The 16989-nt window shown below is 38.7% G+C and overlaps 1 protein-coding gene across 3 annotated transcripts in view; it reads left to right on the top strand.

The window, feature by feature from the left end:
* The window catches only part of LRBA (LPS responsive beige-like anchor protein), a 563043-nt gene that overhangs the window by 485930 nt on the left and 60124 nt on the right, over nucleotides 1–16989 (top strand). The gene's annotated exons all lie outside the window — the stretch shown is intronic.

The following is a 16989-nucleotide window of genomic DNA, read 5'->3' on the forward strand; positions in this document are numbered from 1 at the left end:
CCATAGAGAAGTTAATAGTAGGAATGAAGTCTAACATTCTCATACATTATCTTTATTCTTGAAAGTATTACAGATGTCCCCTGTGTTTTTTCCCATTGACCCCCTCCACCCTGTACCCGCTCCTCCCAGTCCTTCACCACACTATTGTCAGTATCCATGGGTTATGCATATATTGCATACAAGTTCTTTGGTTGATCTCTTCCCACCCATCCCTGCCTTCCCTCTGAGATTTGGCAGCCTGTTCCATGCTGCTATGTCTCTGGATCTATTTTGTTCATTAGTTGATTTTGTTCATTAGATTCCACAGATGAGTGAAATCATGTGATACTTATCTTTCTCTGATTGGCTTATTTCACTTAGAATAATCACTTTAAAGAGAACATTATGTGTAATAAGTATGGTTTGTCATTTTCCACCAGTACTCAATACATTCCTTTATAATTCTGTGTATGACCTGGTCATGTTGACAGTGCATAATAAGCACATATTTTTAAAAAATATATTTTTATTTATATTAAAGAGAGGAAGAGGAAGAGATAGAGAGATAGGGACATCCATTGGCTGGCTCCTCTGTGCCCCCTACTGAGGGATCAAGCCCACAACCTGGGCATGTGCCCTGACCTGGAATCAAATCCTGATCTCCTGGTTCATGGGCCGATGTTCAATTACTGAGCCACACTGGCCAGGCACTAAGCACATATTTAACTATATTTGCCAATAGGTATTATCACCTGGTTTATGTGCTGGGTAAAGGTTAGTACACAGACAAAAGCACCATGTACTAGATATACATATGTCTTAAAATGGACAGGTTTTGAATCGCTGTTTTCCAGTTTATCTTAAAACTGGATCACATGAACTCTTACAGACTCTTCAAGTTTTTCAGTTGTTTGAAAATGTACCTACATGTTTTATTTTATTTTATTAGAGCATGACACAGAATGCACGTAGGGTTCTATGTATGATATTGAGATTAAAGCAAACATGCAAGTTGTGTTACCAAATAGAATGGAATTTTATTGTTAGAATACAACAGCATAGGCCCATTTACTTACATTTTTATCGTTTTAACAATATTTGAATACTGCTACTTTGTTCTATAAGTGTCCATAATTCTTCATCAAATATACCACATTTTTATTTTTCATGTTCCCTTATAGTAATTATCCATAACTCTAATTGACTAAAATCATATATGTCTGATTTTATAATCTGTTTTACTTAACATACCAGCATATATCATTTTATGTTGCTATATAATCTGTATAGTTTTAATTTTGAAATTCCATAATATTCTATAGAGTTGCTTTGAAAATGTATTTAACACTGTTTCTCCCAATATGGGATCCTTTTTTTAAAAATACCTGTCTTTTGGTGTGTCCCAGATAATATAACTATCTCTTTCACTTCATTGAAGTTTTCTGGCAACATTTGCATGATAAAGGCTGGTCCTAACCCTGTATCTGTGTGATGCTGGTAGTTACAATGTGAAACATTGAATTAGCTAGTTGTCTCCTCTCTAGAACAACCTGCATAATTGGCTCTTTCTTCCTCACATACACCAATGATCTACTAAAGGAATTTCCCATATACTGTTTACATGTAATCTGAGAGAGCATGGTTCCAAAGAACTTCCTGTAGTGATGGAAATGTTCATTATTTCTACACTGTCCAATGTGGTAGCCACTAGTCATATGTGGAAACTAGAGGCCCGGTGCACGAAATTCGTGCACGGAGGGGGGGGTGTCCCTCAGGCCAGCCTGCACCCTCTCCAATCTGGGACCGCTCGAGGGATGTCCGACTGCCCATTTAGGCCCGGTGGGACATCCCTCTCACAATCCAGGACTGCTGGCTCCCAACTGCTCGCCTGCCTGCCTTCCTGATTGCCCCTAACCGCTTCTGCCTGCCAGCCTGCTCACCCCCTAACCACTCCGCTGCCAGCCTGATTGATGCCTAACTGCTCCCCTGCCAGCCTGTTTGCCCCCAACTTCCCTCCTCTGCCAGCCTGGTCACCCCTAACTGCCCTCTCCTGAAGGGTTGATCGCCTCCAACTGCCCTCCCTTGCATGCCTGGTCCCTCTCAACTGCCCTCCCTTGCTGGCCATCTTGTGGTGGCCATCTTGTGTCCACATGGGGGCAGGATCTTTGACCACATGGGGGCAGCAATATTGTGTGTTAGAGTGATGGTCAATCTGCATATTACTCTTTTATTAGATAGGATAGAGGCCTGGTGCATGGGTGGGGGCCAGCTGGTTTGCCCTGAAGGGTGTCCCAGATCAGGGTGGGGGTTCCCTTGGGGTGTGGGGCGGCCTGGGAGAGGGGCCTGTGGTGGTTTGCAGGCCAGCCACGCCCCCTGGCGATCCAAGCGGAGGCCCTGGTATCTGGAATTTATTTACCTTCTACAATTGAAACTTTGTAGCCTGGAGCGGAGCCAACCCTCCTGCTCGCTCCGTGGCCGGCAGCCATTTCTGTTAGAGTTTATTATCCTTCCATAATTGAAACTTTGTAGCCTTAAGCGGAGGCCTGGGCCAGCCAGGGTGTGTGGAAAGCTTTGCTTCTTCCATTGATGGGGGCAACCCCAGCCTCCCGCTCTTTCCAGCTCCGTGGCTGCTGCCATTTTTGTTTGGATTTGTTTACCTTCTAAAATTGAAACTTTGTAGCCTTGAGTGGAGGCTTAAGCTGGCAAGGGCAGGCAGAAAGCTTGGCTTCCTCCGTTGCCTGGGAAACCCAAGCCTCCCTCCTGCTCTCTGTGGCTGTAGCCACATCTTGGTTGGGTTTAAACTAACATGATTTCAACTAATATTTTTTATTATAGTAAATAAATATAACACAAAATTTACCATTTTGTCCTTTTTTAAAAAATATATGTTTCTATTGATTTTAAAGAGAGAGGGGATATAGAGATAGAAACATCAATGAGAGAGAGAAATATTGATCAGCTGCCTCCTGCAGGCTCCCTACTATGGATCAAGCCTGAAACCCAGGCATGTGCCCTGACCGGGAATCAAACCGGTGACCTCTTGATTCATGGGCCAACACTCAACCAGTGAGCCACATCATCTGGGCCCATTTTATCCATTTTTGAGCGGCATTAAGTACAATCACATAGTTATGCAACCAGCACTACCATTCATCTCCAGAAGATTTCATCTTTCCAAACTGAAACTCTCTATGCTTTATACAATAACCCCTTACTTCCCCTGCCCTCATCCCTTGACAATCACCATTCTTCTTTGTCTCCAGGAATTTGATTACTAGGTACCTGTAGCAGTGGAATCATACAGTATTTGTATTTTTGTGACTGGCTTATTTCACTTAGTGTAATGTCCTCATGATTCATCCATGCTGTAGCATGTGTCAGAATTTCCTTGCTTTTTAAGGCTGACTAACATTCCATTGTATGAGAATACCACATTTTGTTTATCCATTATCTGCCATGGATGAACCAAAGGTTGTTTTTGCCTTTTGGCTTTTGTGAGTAATACTGCTATAAACATTGGTGAACAAGTATCTGCTTAAGTCCCTTTTTCAGTTCTTTTGGATATATACTCAGAAGTGGAATTGCTAGATTACATGGTAATTTTATGTTTAACTTTTTGAGGAACTGCCATAACAAATACGTTTTTTTGTATTTATTTTTCATGATCAACATTTGCTAAAGACTATTTAAAACTTTTGCCTTAAGTTTATTTGACTCCCTTTTCTTCCCCACAACCCCAAGTAGTTAATATTATTAACAAATTAAACTTTGACTGCAGTTTTCCACTCATCACAACTTAATTTATGTTTATATTTTACTAGAGGCCCAGTGCACGAAATTCATGCACTGGTAGAGTCCCTAGCAGCTGCCGGCCAGGTATTCCTTCCCTTCCCATGGCCGCCTGCTGCCACCACCAGCCAGGGTCTCCCTCCCTTCCCCCGGCTGGCCCTGCCCCCTGGTCGAACTCCCGGACAAACTCCCAGTGGAGGGGACAATTTGCATACTATGCTTTTATTATATAGGATGTTATATAAACATATATTTATATTAGATTCAGCATGCATTCTAATAATGTGGCTTGCTGTGTTCTAAGTATGGTAGATCTTTTTTAAAGAATATATCACTTCATTACTTAGTACTATTTATATACTAAGTACTATTTATGTACTTCATTACTTAGTACTATTTATGTACTAATCATAAATAGATATGATTTATTCACAAAGCTTTTTTTTATGTAACATGTCTAGCCAATTCTTTTTCTTTTTATTGAATTTATTATGGTGACATTGGTGAATAAAATGATATAGGTTTTAGGTATACAATTCTAAAATACATCATCTGTATATTGTATTGTGTGTTCACCACCTTAAGTCAAGTCTCCTTCCATCACCATTTATCCTCCTTTACCTTCTTCTCCTCCACCCACCTCCCTTTCTCTCAGGCAATCACCATACTGTTGGTCTTCGGCTCTACAGCAGCGGTTCTCAACCTGTGGGTCGCGACCCACAGGCTGAGAACCGCTAGCAGGGTCGCCTAAGATTATCGGAAAACACAGATATTTACATTACGATTCATAACAGTAGCAAAATTACAGTTATGAAGTAGCAACGAAATTAACTTTATGGTTGGGGGTCACCACAACATGAGAAACTGTATTAAAGGGTCGCGGCATTAGAAAGGTTGAGAACCACTGCCCTAGAGGATTATATGAGGTATAGCGCATGGTAGGTGCCTAGTGGTCCCTATACCATCATAAGTACTCAGCAAGTGTTAGTTCCTTCCCTTGTGTTGTTCACTGTTAAATCCCTGGGCTAGGAAACACAACTATAACAAGAATAGGAATTGCTGATTACATCATAGAAAGAATCATAAAATGTTAACACCAGAGAAGTTATTAGAGACCGTTTCCTAGAGGACCCATGCAGAGTTCACTGTGAAGTGAACCAAGGAGAAACAAACCAAGAATAGGTCATTAATTCATTCCTTTTTCAACAACCTTTCACTAAACCCCAAATTGTGTAATAAGGTTAAGGAATTGAAGGCCCTGCCCTCATCAGCTGGAGTTCACTGTCTAGTGGGGAAATATTTGTGGGTAAACAAGTATGATATACTGTCATAAATTCAGTATAGGGTTAAGCACACTGTATGTATGTACAAGGATAGAGGATTGGTACTAAACCTAGGCAGGAGAATCCAGGCATGTTTTCTGAGAAATGAGAGGCTGGGTCTGTAGATTGAAAGATGAATAAGAATATTGGGTAGAGTCATGAGCAAAGGATATGTACACATAGATTAAAGAGATTATAGCTGGAGAATGAAATGAACCGAAAGTGGTAAGATGATAGAGATAGATAGGAGCCAGACCACCAAGGAACTTAAATGCCACAAAAAGTATTTTTACATGTACTATAAGGCAGTGGATTGAAGGTTGGTTACAACACCACATGTATGGTTTTTTAGAACATGTCTAGAAGATTGAACAGATAAGAACTGAAAAGTACCCATTGGGTTATTCTCAGAATCCTTGGTGACCTTAGAGAAAGTAACTTAGACAGTACAGGGCTGTGCTGTGAATGGTTTCTGAGCAAGTAAACACGGTGGGAAAGGAAATAATTGAAGGGAGAATTTTTAATAGCTTTATTGAGATTTAGCTCACATTTGACACAATTCACCCATTTAAAGTGTCCAATATAATAGTTTTTTGTATATTCACAGTTTTACAAGCATCACCACAATCTAATTTTTGTCACCCCAATAAGAAACCCCATACCCATGAGCAACCACTCTAAGGGAGAGCTTTGTTTTTGTTTTTTTGGGATTTTTGTTTTTTGGGGATTTTTGTTTTTTTTTTAGTATATAGATTTGCATTTATTTATTTTACTAAAAGTTTCCTGTCCCCCTCCTTCCTTTCTGGATATTGGGAGAGAGGTCTGACCCTTTCCTTTCAAATGATTTCCCCCCCCATGGGGAAAGGTAAAATCTAAACTAAAATTTTTTACAAGTACTTCAAGAGGTTTTTTTTTTAAAATGGCTAGATATTTGACCATGTTTCTGTGTTTATTGAAAAGATCCAAAAAGAGGAAAGATGTCAAGCATACAGGAAAGAAAGCTCGTAATAGACTACCAAACTCAGTGAGAAAGAGGACAGGAACAAAATCCAGAACACAGATAAGCCCTGGACAGCAGGGAACAGTAGTGCCTTGTCTGAGAGTAAAGAGGTTAGCCTGGGACCAGTGTGAGAAAGTGTGCATGAATTGGGTGGGAAGGCAGGGAGACTATGAAGATTTGAGATAATACTTTTGGACATGCCTAACATAGTGATGGGTGTTTAACAAATTCCCAATAATGAATAAATAAATATTTCCTTTCCACTTGTTTTCTCCTGTGTTCTCAACAGCAAGAGAGCAGGTGTAGGAACAAGCTTAATAGAGAAGGAGTGTGTGTGTGTGTGCAAAGTATATATGCAGGGAGAGAGAGAGAGAGAGCAAGAGGATTTTGCCAGGAAATATGGTGGAATATGTAAAAAAGGATTGAATGTGGAAGGGTGATTGATGATATTGTTAGAGGGATACTACTGAAATGGAGGATCTAGGCTAATTTGGATAGATAAGGAAAGGGCTGATGAATTGGGACAGTTTATTCTTTTATTCATTATTCATTCACTTACTCAACAAATACTCATTTTGTTCAAGGTGCTGAAAATACAGAGATAAACAAGAAAATCAGACAAAGTCCCTTCTTTCAGGGAGCTCACTTTCTAATGGGGTACACAGAAAATCAACAGTAAAGACTAATTTTATTTAGTAATAAGTGATATGAAGAAAATAAGACTGGGTGAGGGGATTCAGAATGCCTGGGGGTAGTAGGCACTGTTTCAGAGGTTGCTCACAGATGGCCTCTTCCCTCATACACACTGATTCCTTCTAAACCTTGATAGTGGAGCAAAGCTATACACAGAGACCCAGGGAGGCAGGTCCTACTACTCTCACCCTGGTCAACCACATGCCTGCACAGCCTCCAAGTCAAGTCTTGTCACAGGCCTCCTGCCAATTGTAAAACTCCCACTATTGCCATCTCCTAATTTACTTCCACCCCCATCTGCAGGCTACACCATCTTTTCTTCCGAATCTCGTTCCTCTGAGATGCTTTAACATCTTCAATATTAGTAGATTTGTGCATATACTTGACTTACATTAAAACACTAGAGGCCTGGTGCACAACATTCATGCACTGGGGCGGCCCTCAGCCTGGCCTGCGCCCTCTCACAGTCCAGGAGCCCTTGGGATGTCCGCCTGCTGCGGAGGCAGGAGAGGCTCCCACCACCGCCTCTGCGTTTGCCAGCCATGAGCCCGGCTTCTGGCTGAGTGGCGCTCCCCCTGTGGGAGCACACTGACCACCAGAGGGCAGCTCCTGCGTTGAACGTCTGCCCCTTGGTGGTCAGTGCGCGTCATAGTGACCAGCCATTCTGCCATTCGGTCTATTTGCATATGAGCCTTTAATTATATAGGATTATTTCTGCAAAACCACAATAATGGTTCCAGCATAGATTTGTACCTTTCTAGTATTAAAAGCAGACTAGACTAGACTTATTTCTGTTCAGTAGCTATATATTGCATATTTCTGGTCACTGTTCTTTTAATGTTAATTTGGGAACTTAGATCTTCACACAGTCATGCCCAGAAGCAAGTTGTCTACGTACAAGTCATGCCTTCCCCTTCTACTTGAGAAACTTTTATTCTACAGTGAATGGTTAATGCATATGGTATAATAAGTGATCATAAAAATAATCTCTCTATAAAAAAGGCACTAAACGAAAGAAATAATAACCGTAAGAGGACAAAGAGTAATCAGAGAAACAGCCTGCAGCACATTAAACTTTTATGTTGTTTTTAATTTTTAGAAAACAGCTGGGTTATCAATATACAACATTGTCTGCATTTGCATAGATCACACAGCTGAAAGAATTATTTTTCAAGCAAATACGCTAATGTTTTCAAATATCTGTGACCTCCAACTAAAGGATATATTCTTATCTTTAGCTGTTTATCTAAAAATCCTCTTTACTCTCCTTTATTTCTCTGTCTCTTTTTTTCCCTTTTTCTCTTCCTTTACCTTTTTTTAAATCTGCTGTTTGCCTAGCATAGCATTCTTTTTTTTTTTTTTTTTTTTGCATTTTAAAAAATTGAGGTATAATTGACATATGTTATATTAGTTTCAGGTGTATAACATAAGGATTTAATATTTGTATATATCGCAAAAATGGTTACCATAATAAGTCTAGTTAACATCCATCATCATAGACAGTTACATAATTTTTCTTGTGATGAGTACATATATTCTTTTATAGACAAGTTACAAAAATAATTAAAGTTTGTTATTTTCTGATTAATAAAACAGAATTTGGTTTGACTCATTCACTTATCTTCCTTCATACTTATCAAATGTATTAAGATCTTACCGAGCCTAACACCATTTAAAAAAACACTAAGAATTAGGGAAGGAAGAAATTCAGAAGGAGAGAAAAAATAGGATAATTGAATTCAAGATGAGATATGAGTAAGAATAAATATTTTTATTAAAGGAAAAAAAACACATTCACAATAAAATAATGTAATGTAAGCATGTTCCTTAAATAATTCCTTTAATATATTTAGAATATAGTATATATTTATAGGCATGATTTCTAGAACATTTTTATATTCTTAACTTATCCAGAATGCACCTATCATTTCTTATATAAATGATATTTGCTATATTCAAAAGTTGAGAGCTCAGTTATCTAGCCCTTAGTATAAAACAGTTCATTGATGGAGTTTTACTAGGTCAGAAAGAAATTTTTAAAAATTGTATATATTGTGATGTGCTCTGAGTGAGACTGCCAAAGTGATAGTTTAAAGTAAATCAGATCATGTCACTCCTCTATTTAAACCTTCCTATTTCATCTTAAATATAGAACAAAATCCTACTCAATCCATATGATCCGGCCTTGCCTATGTCTCTGATCTCATGCCATGCTATTCTCTTCCTCATTCATGTGCCCTGTCCACTGACCTTCTTTCTGTTCCTAGTCAGGTGAAGGTCATCACTGACTTAGCACCTTTTTAGGACAGCCGTTCTCTCTGTCCCCAATTTTCACATGCTGGTTCTTTGTCACGTATGCCTACGCTTAAAGGTCATGTCTTCAGTGCGGATTGTCTCCATAACTCCAATCTACTTATTTTTTTGTTATTAATTTTAACTGAATTTATAGCTAAAGTGTGGTATGGATGATACTCTTTGAAATCTGTTGAGACTTGACTCGCATTGGGAATAGTCAATTTTTATAATATGTGTACTTGAAAAACAATGGTTCTACCATTTTTAGTAGAGGCCATTTTACAGTAAGATGGTGAACAAAGAGAAGTGAGGAGTATAATTAGAGAGTATGATATTTTGTTATTAATATTAATTATTGTTCTGTGCTACACTTGACCTTAAACTAAAGAATTCCATGGTGCTCTTTTTTTTTTTTTTTTTTTTTTTTACTTCTTGTACTCTTTTAATCTTTTCCCTATTTCTGCCCTCAAGCCATCAGTTCTCACTTCTTGTTACTGTGTCAAGTATGTCTGTCTACTTTCCGGCACCCCTCCACCTACTCTACAATTTATTGTGTCTTAGATGCAATAGTCAGAAAAACCAAGTAACCAGATTTGGTAGAACTAAATTAAAGGTAAAATAAATAGGTTTTGATTACTCTACCAGATAAAAAAACATAAACTACAGTAATCAAGATGTGTTTTAGTGAAGGAACTTAGAGGTTCAGTGGAGCAGAATAGAGCTTCCAGAAATAGACATTACATATGAGGGGGTATCATAAAGGTGGTATTTAAATCACTGGGAAAAGGTTTTCTTATTCAATGTGTGATGTAGGACATCTAGCTAATTGTCTAGAATATAAATTAATTCAGATCCCTATTTCACATCTTAAAGTGAAAGAAATTATAAATGATATATATATATATATTTGGTATAAAGAATGTTATAAGTGTAAAAAAGTGAAACTATAACTTAGAAGATAATATAACTGAGTAGATTTATAAACTTGAAATAAGCAGTTAGGGTCCATTTTGTAAGGCTACTATCAAAATCAAAAGTCATTAAGAAAATGGATGTATTTGGCTACATAAAAACTGAAGTTTTTGAACATCCAGATATCAGGAACAGATACTCCACAAAAGATGAAATACAACCCACAAATGAAAAATAGTTTATCCTCACTAGTAATCAATGAAATTCAATTTAAAATTCAGCAGTATTTATTCATATGAAATTATGTAAGATTTAAAACATGAAAGTTCCTAATGTTGGTTTGAAAGCAGACGTTGTTATATATTTGATGAGGGTCAAAATAGGTTGAGTCTTTATAGTAGTCTGTATCACTTTTTAAAATATTCATGCACTTAGCACTTAACCAAAAGGAATAACTAAGCAAGTATGCAAAAAAAAAAAAAGTCCAATTATACAATGTTTTAAAAACAAATACATAGCCCTGGCCATTGTGGCTCACTTGGTTGGTCATCATCCCAAACAGTGAAAGGTTGCTGATTTGATTCCCAGTCAGGGCACATGCCTAGCTTGCGGGGTTTGTTGTTTTTCTCTTTCCCTCTACCTTCCTCTTTTTCTAAAAATCAATAAAAAAATATTTTAAAACCCCACATAAATGTCTAACAATAGAGAACTGGTTTAATAAATACTGGTAAATCCATACAGTGGAGTGCTATATATAGCACCAGAAATATTGCTCTATAGGTCTGCATGTATTGCCATGGAATTATATTTTGCCATAGTACAGTGAAAAACAGATTATGTTATGAAATACGAGACACAAATTTTACATGTGCATATGCATATGGTCATGTAGCCAAAGATGGTCACTATCTTTGGTTAGTGAGACCATGGAATTGTTTCATTTGCTACTTTTCTGTTTAGCTTTAAAATCAAGGAGTAAAAGCCAACCCACAACTCTTTTTCTCTTTTGAGGGGAAAAGTCTCTGCTTAACAATCTGAACCTGTGATGCACGTTAACATGAGGATAAGGATTCTGACTGCTTTTGCTGTTTGGAGGTCTTTTTTATTATTTTCTGGTTTTGGGCCATGTTTGCTGTTGCTAGGATAGTGACTTTGTATAACGATCTTTATGTATCTCCAATCTCTTAATTTCCTATTTTACTCACTGAGTTATGATTTTTGTCATACTTTTTAGCTATTTGAGTTAATTTTTTCATTTTTCCTGTCATATTTGAAGATCAGTCAGATCACTTCTACTTTTAGGGAAAATATCTTGATATGTCACATTAATTGTAGTTCTTGTCATTTTTTTCTAAAAGCAAGAAGGCTTTTGATCTAAGATTTGTGAATTCTGTATCTTGGGGTTACTACTTAGTGGGGTGTGTGTGTGTGTGTGTGTGTGTGTGTGTGTGTTTGTGTCTGTGTGTAATTAAATCCTATCTAATAAAAGAGTAATATGCAAATTGACCATCACTCTAACACACAAGATGGCTACCCCCATGTGGTCAAAGATGGATGCCCCCATGTGGACACAAGATGGCTGCCACAAGGTGGCCAGCAGGGGAGGGCAGTTGGGAGAGATCAGGCCTGCAAGGGAGGGCAGTTGGGGGTGATCAAGCCTGCAGGGGAGGGTAGTTAGGGGTGACCAGGCCTGCAGAGGAGGGAAGTTGGGGGCGACCAGGCCTGCAGGGAAGGGCAGTTGGGGGGGACCCAGGCCTGCAGGGGAGAGCAGTTGGGGGGAACCAGGCCTGCAGGGGAGGGCAGTTAGGGGCAATCAAGCTGGCAGGGGAGCAGCTAGGCATCAATCAGGCTGGCAGGGGAGTGGTTAGGCATCAATCAGGCTGGCAGGCAGAAGCAGTTAGGGGCAATCAGGAAGGCAGGCAGGCGAGCAGTTGGGAGCCAGCAGTCCTGGATTGTGAGAGGGATGTCCCTTGAAGGGTCTCAGATTGGAGAGGGTGCAGGCTGGACTGAGGGACACACACACCCCCTGCACGAATTTCATGCACCGGGCCTCTAGTAGTTATATAAAGGGCTTTAAGAACTCATTTATCAAAGTAATACATGTTAACTGTATAAAATTCAAATAATATGAAAGTATAAAGTAAAAGTGGAAAGGCCTCACCCCCAATTTGGACTTTGTTAACTAATGCCTGAGTCATATGCTGACATCAGCTATGACAGTTCCTGCATCATGTGGTTTGATAGGTACCGAAGAAGCCTCTGCCACAGAATACATTGCATTTGCTAATGCTTAAAATTCTATCATCAGAGATCATTTATTTGCTTACAAATCTTGTGTGTGTGTTTTTAAAGAACCCTTTCCAATCATGCAGCTGTCTGTGCACAGGATTTGGTAATAGGTTTTGACAAAAGGGAAAGTAGAGGCAGAGAATGGGGTCTGAGCAGCCATTGTGTAAGGGGTCCACGAGCAGAGCCTGGGGTGAGTCGGGGTGCAAGGGGGGGGGGCGGTTCAAAGGCTGCTGACACACTGCAGATAGGTGTTGCTCAGGAGCAACATTAATATAAACAATATTGTCTATGGTGTTTCATCGTGTCCCTCGCCATAAGTCCTTCCTACATTTCCTCTGGAAATGTCATTTTCTCTCTTACTTTTCAAACAAATACAATGTTTATGTGAGTTCAGAAATTAAAGACATTCATTTCCTTTGTAAAATGGAACTCAGCTCTTTTTACATAGATGGGTAGGGAAGAGGGGCAGGAGAGCCATGATGTTGCTCCATTTAAAGGATTATATGCGATGGGTCTCAACATGGAAGTCAGACCTGAAATTTCTGAGTTGTGTTTAGTGTCAGGGGCTGGTTTTCTCTCTTCTAAATTTATCCTTCCAAATGCTGTTTGAGCAACACATAATCACTCTGAGAAGGTCTGTTTTCCAAAAGCAGCAGCAGCAGTGTTTAAGTTTACATGACCTCAGCTTCATGACAGCAGTAGCAAATCAGATATCTTATCCAAGGAAAAGCATTTTTGGCTTAGAATTCAATCACTCTCATGGTGGGAGTCAACAGCTTATTTCAGCTCTAACGCTGTTGCAGAAGACTGGCTGCAGTGAATCTTTCAGAAAGCATAAACACAATTGGTATTTATAGCATTGTTAACATTTGTTAAATAGTTGGGGGAATGGTCTGCCAGCCCAGTTCAAGCAGGTGGGGCAGGAGTCTTTTTTTGTGACTACAGGGAGATTTAAGAGAAGGACAATAGGACAACATGATTGTGATGGTTATAGCAACAGAGTAAATTAGAAGTATTGAATGCAGTAAAGTAAGGTTTTATGCAGCCACAATCCAGTGTTACAGACATAATGCTGCAGCATCTCTGGCCAGAAGTGTGTTACCCAGATGGCATATTTGACACAGTGCAGGGCAGGAACTGTACAATGAAAAGCCAAATAAACTGTAAGGATTAGTCAAGTTTTAATTGAAAACCTACATAAAAAATACATTGAAATTATGCCAGACTTTTTTGTATATCAAAACCACAATAATCAACATTTCCCTTAGTGAACCAAATGGACATCAGAGTTGTCAGTAAAGCTAATCTATGTTTTTTGCTATCTTTTGTGCCTATTGCAGACTTCTTTGTTAAATAGTTCTGGCTGAATTGCGCATCCAAACACATAGCAGCAAAGTATTGATATTTTTGTGATTTTATTTCACTATTAACAATCCAAGGAGCAATTCTGTTATGCTGATGATTTCTGTCATGAACCTCTGCTTCCTTTAGGCACCATATTTTATTTTATTTTATTTTACTTTATTTTATTTTATTGAGATTATATTACATTTATAATGGTTTCAGTGATAATTATTTTTAACCCTTTGCACTCGCTTGCTTTTTTCTTGATTCCTTTATTCTAATGCTAACTGTGTCGAGTCACACTCGACATCTGAGTGCAAAAGGTTGAAACTCTTAATTACATGTATTGGGGTGACATTAGTTAATAAGATTATATAGAATTCAAGTGTATGATTTTATGTTACATCATTTTATTTTTATTCATTTATTTTTTAATGTTTTTATTGATTTCAGAGAGGAAGAGAGAGGGAGATAGAGAGAGAAACATCAATGATGAGAGAGAATCACTGATCGGCTACCTCTTGCACTAGTAAGAGAGCCCACAACCCAGGCATGTGCCCTGAAAGGGAATCAAACTCATGAACTCCCAGCCCATAGGTTGATGCTCAACCCCTCAGCCACGCAGGTTGGGCTTTGATACATCATTTTAAATCAAGAGTGAGAAAAGTAGTTTCAAATCAAGTGATTGAATTTTGTTCTCTAAATTTTAAACTAAATACAAGCTTATAGAAAGGTTAAGGTGAAGAAAAAATTTCATAGACTGGAAAAATCTATATAAGATTGTATGTATGACAGTTTTCTAAATGTTCAGAATAACAACTTTTTTTTCTTTTATTTCTACCAAAGAATATATTTCTTCTTAGAGTATGATCACTACTTTTACTTTTCATTATCAGTGCAAAGCAGCAACTGACATTCTATTAGTATTTGTGAAACATTTGAGTCAAGTGAAAAATTTTTAAATGTTAAGTATTATTAAACTACTAGAGGCCCGGTGCACAAAATTCGTGCACAGGGTGGGGTCCCCTCAGCCCAGCCTGCACCCTCTCCAATCCTGGACCCCTCGGGGGATGTCCGACTGCCAGTTTAGGCCCGATCCCTGAGATTGGGCCTAAACTGGCAGTTGGACATCCTTCTCACAATCCTGGACCGCTGGCTCCTAATCGCTCACCTGCCTGCCGGCCTGGTCGTCCCTAACTGCTCCCCCCTCATTGGCCTGGTTGCCCCCAACTGCACCCCCCCCCCCACTGGCCTGCTCGCCCCTAACTGCCCCCCAACCCCCACTGGCCTGGTCGCCTCTTACTACCCCCTCTCTGCTGGCCTGGTTGCCCCCAACTGCCTCCCCCTGCTGGCCTCGTCACCCCTCACAGCTCCCCCGCTGGCCTGGTCGTGCCACGCAGCCTGCTGTTCGGTCATTTGGTTGTCCCTCACTAACCCCCCTGCCAGCCTGGTCACCCCACACAGCCTGCTATTCAGTCGTTTGGTCGTCCCTCACTAAACCCCCTGCCAGTCTGTTCACCCCACGCAGCCTGCTTGTTCAGTCATTTGGTCGTCCCTAACTAACCCCCCTGCTGGCTTGATCGTAGGCAGCCATCTTGTGAGGGTGTGAGGGTCAATTTGCATATTACCTCTTTATTATATAGGATGTAATAACAGTAAATTTGTTCTTACCTCTTTCTGTCCCTGCCAGTACTGTGTAATTGAAGTAAGTGTGTGTGTGTGTGTGTGTGTGTGTGTTGCATTTCACATTTTAAGTTATTTGAAGTCAATCTGACTTCTCACTGTATGAACCTCATTTCAGTGTTTTCCTGTAGTGGATGCTTACAAATACTATTGAGAAAATAGACTAAATGATACTTACCAAATGAATGACCAAATGACTGCTTCTTTCTATGACATAGTTTAACCATATTTTTCTGGTTTTATGAAACAATTTAAACTGTTAAATGCAGAAAATTAATTCCCCTGATTTTTCTTTAAGAACTTTCCACTGTGTTTCACTGTGTTTGCCTCTTAACATTGGAAAGTCCTTTGAAGCGGCATTCCACTTATTTTTCTAGGCAGGCGGCTTTATCTACTCATTTCCAGTAGCTGGAGATGGAGGTGTTTTGAATGAGTACATCAATGTTCTAGACAGAGATACTGTTTGAAATTATCCATGAGCACAGTGCCGCTGAACATTATTGAGTGACATTTGTTTCTGTTGGTTATGTCTGCTCTGACTAGCTGGTTTATTTCAGATTGGCAGCTGGGATTATGCTGCAGTGGATGGACAGCTACAAGAAGTGGAGATTGTAGTGAGGTTGGGCGAGGCTTCGATTTAATGTGCCTGGAATGTATAGGCTCAGTTAAAGGCACTAATGGGAAATCCATGAATATTTTCAAAACTTAAAATTAGTTAGTTTTACCCTAGTAACTTCCATAATACTATTGAGTAGATGTGTAAGTAAAAATACCCCTTTCCCACCCTAATTTTCTCTTTCTCTTGAATTCTTATCATTGCATTCTTATTTTTTTAATGTTTTACAATATTTAGCAAGCTACTCTTTCTCTTTGCTCTTTATATACTCAATACCATCATGACATTTTTATGTCTCCAGATACCTGTTGCATTGTAAAAAGCATATACTTATAATATGTATACACCTTTCTAAATATTTAATTTATACTAAATGATGGTAAACTGTTGCTAAAACTAATGGCTCCTTGAAATCTGATAGAAATAAATTAGGAAATGAACTAAGAATAAAATTAACTTTATAGCAAGGTCTGCTGATTTCATTGTTACAACCAATTTATCAACTAGAGTTGTTCCTAGATGCTTAAAAAGTTCTTCTGGCTACACTATGAATGGGAAAATTAAACCTCATAAAACTCTATCTGATGTTGACAGATTTTTCTTTAGATTATTACAGTTTTTTAGTTTTAGAATTTTTTTCAAAATAAAAAGGTTTTGTTATTCTTTATTTTTGTTATTCTTTATTTTTTGGCTTCTCACACTTGCTTTCTGTGAGAAGCCAAACCTCACCAGGAATAACAGCTGACAATAGTTTGGTACATTCTCTTCCAGATTTTATATGTGTGTATCCATGTATGTATAAAGATTTCTTGGTAAAGAGTGTTTCTAGTTTCTCTTTTTTAATTTTTTAATTTTATGTGAACTCACATAACACACGTAAGTATATGTGTGTTTATATTTTTAAATTGAAGTTTTTACCTAACTGAGATCACATCCTATATTCTTTCATAATTAGGAATTTTTCTTTTGTCAGTATATTGCAGACTACTTTCCATGTCAGGTATATTCAGCTCAACTCAACTGACTACATAGTATTTCATTATCACAGGTTAAGTAGCTTTTCCCTA

Source organism: Cnephaeus nilssonii (genome assembly GCF_951640355.1).
Source record: "Cnephaeus nilssonii genome assembly, chromosome: 5".
Taxonomy (NCBI): domain Eukaryota; kingdom Metazoa; phylum Chordata; class Mammalia; order Chiroptera; family Vespertilionidae; genus Cnephaeus; species Cnephaeus nilssonii.